At 43.6% G+C, this 6,225-nt stretch overlaps 1 non-coding gene across 1 annotated transcript; it reads right to left on the minus strand.

Annotated features, from left to right (window-relative positions):
- Positions 1 to 444: 444 nt before the first annotated feature.
- trnar-ucu (transfer RNA arginine (anticodon UCU)) lies at positions 445 to 536 on the minus strand. The gene is given in 2 exon segments: positions 445 to 480; positions 500 to 536. It is a non-coding gene; the product is annotated as a tRNA-Arg (tRNA).
- Positions 537 to 6,225: the final 5,689 nt, after the last annotated feature.

Consider the following 6,225-nt stretch of genomic DNA (forward strand, 5'->3'; position numbering starts at 1 on the left):
AAGACGAAATAACGCGATGACGTCATCTGCGCATGCGCACAACCTTACCGGCAGGTTGGTCCGCAGCGCATGCGCAGAGATGAATAGACTGTGTGCGCATGCGCGTACCGCGTCCTTTGCGCATGCGCAAATCAGTCCTGGAGAGTCGGACCGCAGCGCATGCGCAAGGGGCATGACACCGTCTGCGCATGTGCGCAACGCGGCGCATCCTGATGACGTTATCCGATGAAGTAGCGTTGTCATGAATTACTTTGATTCTGTAAACTCACCCCAGCGGCTCTCTGTTTCCCTGCTCTCACTCTCCATTGTGATGTCACTCCTTGATTTTTTTACCCCAGCTCTGCTCCTGCTGTGCTCCTCTCTCTCTCTGTCTCTGAGTCAGTGCTTTTGACACACTTGTTAACTCTCTGTTCCGTCGTGCTCTTCTGCCTCTGGTCCAAAATCTGACCCTGGTGGGATTTGAACCCACAACCTGTGAATGGCTTTTTTTATCATTATTTAGAAGTCCAACACGCTATCCATTGCGCCACAGAGCCTCACCCATTTTTATCAACATCACTAAGGCCTTTGATCTTGTCAGCAGAGACGGCCTCTTCAAACTGCAATGGAACACAGGCTGCCCTCCTGACCTCTTGGGCATCATCTCTTCTTTCCACGAGAACATGCACAGTTCCATCAGTTACAATGGAGCAACATCAGACGCTTTCAAGATCAGCAGTGAGGTAAAGCAGGGCTGCGCGCTGGCGCCAACTCTCTTAGGAATAGAGGAACATAGGAGTAAGGTATTCAGCCCGTCGAGCCTGCTCTGTCATTCAATTCGATCATGGCTGATCACCTACCTCAAAGCCCCTTTCCCATGCTATCCCCATATCCCTTGATGTCATGAGTATCAAGATTTCTATCAATTTCTGTCTTGAACATGCTCAATGATTGAGCTGCTGCAGCCCTCTGGGGCACAGTATTCCAATGATTCACCACCGTCTGAGTGAAGAAATTCCACCCATCTCAGTTTTAAATGGCTACTCCTTATTCTGAGACGATGTCCTTTGGTTTTAGACTCACCAACCAGGGCAAACATCCTATCTACATCCACACTGTCACGCCCTGTAAGAATTTTGTCAGTTTCAATCAGATCACCTCTCATTCTTCGAAACTTTAAGGAATACAGGCCCAGTTTCCTCATAAGACAATCCCACCATCCCAGGGATTAGTCTGGTGACATAAAAACAAGAAATGCTGGAACCACTGAGCAGGTCTGGCAGCATCTGTGAAAAGAGAAGCAGAGTTAACGTTTCAGGTCAGTGACCCATCTTCGGAACTGACATATATTAGAAAGGTCACAGGTTAGAAGCAAGTGGGGTGGGGGTGGGGCAAGAGATAACAAAGGAGAAGGTGTAGATTGGACAAGGCCACATAGCTGACCAAAAGGTCATGCAGCAAAGGCAAACAATATGTTAATGGTGTGTTGAAAGACAAAGCATGAGTACAGATTAGGTGTTAATGGACTGAATATTGAACAGCAGGAAGTACAAACCTGAAAAAAAACAGTAGGTAAGCAAACTGAACAAACTGAGATGAAATGAAATAAATGCAAAAAAAAGATTAGTCTGTTGACCCTCTGTTTCACCCCCTCTATGGCAAGTGTATCCTTCATAAGATGAGGAGACTAAACTGTACACAATACTCCAGTGCGGATTCACCAAGGCTCTAGACAATTGCAGCAAGACATCTTTACTCCTGTACTCATGACCCCTCTTGTGGGTACAACATACCATTTGCCTTCCTAATTGATTGCTGCACCTGCACAAGAGCTTTTAGTGTCTCAGGAACAAGGGCACCCAGGTCCCTTTGGACATCGACACTTCCCAACCTCTCACCATTTAAGAAATACTCTGTCTTTCTGTTTATTCTACCAAAGTGAATAACTTCACACTTATTCACATTATATTCCATGTTCTTGCCCATTCACTTTGCCTCTCCAGGTCCCCTGGAATCCTCTCTGCATCCTCCTCACAACTCACACTTCACCGAGCTTTGTGTCATCTGCAAACTTGGAAATATTACATTTAATCCCCACATCCAAATCATTTATATAGGTTGTTAACAGCTGTGGCTCCAACACTGATCCTTGCAGTACCCCAATAGTAACAGCCTGCCATCCTGAGAAGGACCCGTTATTCCTGCTCTCTGTTTTCGGTCTGTTAACCAATTCTCAATCCATATCAGTATATTATCCCCAAGCCGATGTGCTCTAATTTTGTTTACTCACCTCCTGTGTGGGACCTTACCAAAGGAAAATACAAATACCACACATCTACTGGTTCTCCTTTATCTGTTTTATAGGTAACATCCTCAAAAATCTCAACAGGTTTTTCAAACCTGTTTTCCTTTTCATAAATCTCTCTTGACTCTGCCCAATCATGTCATCATTTTCGAACTGTCTAGTTATCACATCCTTTATAATTGGCATATTCTTCTCCATGCTGCTATTGTCCACTTTCAATTACTCAGATATAGGTGTTCACCTGCACATCAGAGCTGACGACAAGCTGTTCAAATTGGCAAGACTGTGCGCCAAGACCAAAGTGGGTAAATTCCTAGTCTGTGAGTTGCTATTTGCTGATGATGCTGTGCTGACATCCCATAATGAAGTTCAGTCACAGCAGCTTGTAGATCGGTTCTCCCTGGCCTGCAAAGAGTTTGGACTGACAATCAGCATCAGAAAGATGAAAGTTACGGGCCAGGACGAAGAGACTCCACTTTCCATCAACATCGACAACCTCACTTTGGAGGTTGTCAACAGCTTCACATACCTTGGATCAACAATCACCAGCAATCTGTCCCTTGATGCTGAAATCAGCACCAGGATTGTCAATGCTGCAGCTGTCATGTCAAAGTTGAGAAGAAAAGTGTGAACCGACAGCAAACTGACCGAAAATACAAAGCTCCACGTGTTCCAGGCTTGTGTTCTCAGCACCCTCCTTTATAGTAGAGAAGCATCAACAACTTATACAAGCCAAAAAAAGCGGCTGAACAGCTTCCACCTCCACTGCCGCAGATGGATACTGGGCATCTCCTGGCAGGACAGAGTGCCGAATGCGGAAGTACACCAGAGTGCAGGGATCCGCAGCATGTTTGCCCTCTTGAGTCAGCGGTGACTCTGTTGACTGGGCCAAATGGATGACGGTCACATTGCCAAAAACATGCTCTGTGGTGAACTTGCTATCAGCATGAGATCAACAGGTCAGGGAAAAAAATCAAGTCCTTTGGAGAGGTTTGAGTTAATTCAGGAGAGTGGGCATGGATTTATCAATGGGAGTTCATGCTTGACGAATCTAACTGCATTTGTTGATAAACTATCTGAGAATACTGATGAAGGGAATGCAGTGGATGTTGTTTATATGGATATTACGAAAGCATTTTATAAAGTACCACATAAAAGGGTGGTTAACAAAATTGGGGTTCATGGATTAGGAGGGTCAGTGTCCATTTGGATAGTAAATTGTTTTAAAGACTGAAAACAGCGAGTCTTATTAAATGGTTCTTGGTCAGACCGGAGGATAGTCGACAGTGGTGTTCCCCAAGGGTCAGTGCCAGAACCACTGTTTTTTTTGCTAAAGGTAAGTGACTTGGATCTTGGAATACAGAGTAGAATTTCAAAATAAGCCGATGACACCAAACTTGGAGGAGTGGCAAACAGTGAGGATGATATGAACTGCCTGCAACAGGACAGTGATAGGCTAGCAGAATGGGCAGACAGGTGGCAGATGGAATTTAATAGTGACAAGTGTGAGGTGATGTATTTTGGCATAAGGAATAGGGAGAGGCAATATATACTTAATGGCACAGTTATAAAGAGTGTGCTGGAATAGAGGGACTTGGGGTTCATGTGCACCGATTTTTGAAGGTGGCAAGACATATTGCGAGAGTGGTTCGCAAAGCATATGGGATCTTGGGCTTTATAAATAGAGACATTGAGTACAAAAGCAGGGAAGTTATGCTGAACCATTCTAAAACTCTGGTTAGGCCCCAATTGGAGTGTTGCTTCCAGTTCTGCTCAGCAGACTTTCGAAAGAATGTGAGGGTCCTTGAGAGGATGCAGAGGCGATTTACCAGAATGGATCCAGGGATGGGGGATTTTAGTTACAAGGTTAGGTTGGAAAAGCTAGGATTATTCTGCCTATATCAAAGGAGATTGAGTGGAGAATGGATAGAGGTGTATAACACCTCTAGAGAACAGGCCATCCTGGACTGGGTATTGTGTAATGAGAAAGGATTAGTTAACAATCTTGTTGTGTGGGGTCCCTTGGGGAAGTGCGCCCATAATATGATAAAATTCTTGATTAAGATGGAGAGTGAGAGAGTTGATTCCGAGACTCGGGTCCTGAATCTAAACAAAGAAAACTATGAAGGTATGAGGCGGGAGTTGGCTATGATAGATTGGGGAACGTTACTTAAAGGGTTGACAATGGATAGGCAATGGCTAGCATTTAAAGAGCGCATGGATGAATTACAACGATTGTTCATTCCTGTCTGTGCAAAAGTAAAACAGGAAGGGTGGCTCAACTGTGGCTTACAAAAGAAATTAAGGAAAGTATTAGATCCAAGGAGGAGAAATATAAAATGGCCAGAACAAGCAGCAAACCTGAAGATTGTGAGCAGTTTGGAATTTAGCAGAGGAGGACAAAAGGATTGATTAAGAAGGGGGAAATAGAGTATGAGAGTAAGCTAGCAGAGAACATAAAAACTGACTGTAAAAGCTTCTCTAGATATGTGTCGAGAAAAAGATTAGTGAAGACAAATGTGGGTCCCTTAAAGTCAGAAACGGGGGAATTTATAATGGGGAACAAAGAAATGGCAGACCAATTAAATACATACTTTGGTTCAGTCTTCACAAAGGACGATACAAATTACCTCCCAGAAATGTTGGGGAACATAGGGTCTAATGAGAAGGAGGAACTGTATGAAATCTGTATTCGTAGGGAATGTTTGGGAAATTGATGGGAATGAAGGCCGATAAATCCCCAAGGCCTGATAATCTGCATCCCAGAGTACTTCAGAAGGTGGCCCTTGAAATAGCAGATGCATTTCTGGTCTTTTTTCAAAATTCTATCGACTCTGGAACAGTTCCAATGGATTGGACGGTAGTTAATGTAACTCCACTATTTAAAAAAAGAGGCAGAAAGAAAACAGCGAATTATATACCGGTTAGCCTGACATCAGTCGTGGGGAAAATGCTGGAGTCCATTATAAAAGATGTAATAGCAGAGTGCAATAATAACTCGTCTCCACTCCTAGTATTTCTAAATCCCACACATTCACTATAATGTGAACAATTATTTCCTGTTGTGTCTCTCTCAGATTTGTAAACTTCACTGTATTGGAGTGAGGTGACATCTACTGGCGGGAAGCAAGAACTGCAATCAAGCAGCAGAAACTCCACAGTCTGTCAGGGTTAAAGAAACATTGCAATGTGAGGATCCAGCAAAGTGGTTTGATTGGGTAGATGGAGACATGATTCCACTTGTGGTGGTGTCTGAAGCAAAGGCCAGAAATACAAAATTGTCATTAATAAAAGAAATGAGGAATTCATGAAAAATGTAGCAACGTAGTGAATGGTTAGAATGTGGATAGAATAGAAAGTGAGATTGGATGGACAGAAGCAGTCTGAAAGGATGGCTGAAACAAAAGGTGAGTGCCCAGAAACGTTAACTGTGTTTCTCACAGCACAGATGCTGCCAGAGCTGCTGAACATTTCCAGCACTTTCTGTTTTTATTTCAGCATTTGCAGGATGTTGCTTTGATCTGAAAAAAAAAATGGATGATTGGCTGGGGGGTTCCAGTGAAATTCCACAGCAGCTAAAACAACCTGACTGGTCAGTGGCTCGTTGGTCTAGGGGTATGATTCTCGCTTGGAGAATGTGGTTGATTAACATTTAAGAAATCCAGGGTTCTTATCCCAGATGAGCCCTGGCTTGCTGGCATTTTTAGATTCAGGTTATCTATTGATTTCAGCCTTGCAGAAGGTGGATTTGACTTCCAAACAGAGCTGGCATGAGGACCAGACAACTGGATTCAAAGAGCTTGTCGACAAAATTGCAATAAACTAAATGTACAGATAGCCAAGTGGGAATATCAAGTTGTTGCTGGAATTGTGACCTGACTCCAAAAACAACAGGACTGGGTTCTGGACTGGAATGGAATGGAATTCTTCAGTGTTTCTGT

Source organism: Heterodontus francisci, unplaced genomic scaffold (genome assembly GCF_036365525.1).
Source record: "Heterodontus francisci isolate sHetFra1 unplaced genomic scaffold, sHetFra1.hap1 HAP1_SCAFFOLD_75, whole genome shotgun sequence".
Taxonomy (NCBI): Eukaryota; Metazoa; Chordata; class Chondrichthyes; order Heterodontiformes; family Heterodontidae; genus Heterodontus; species Heterodontus francisci.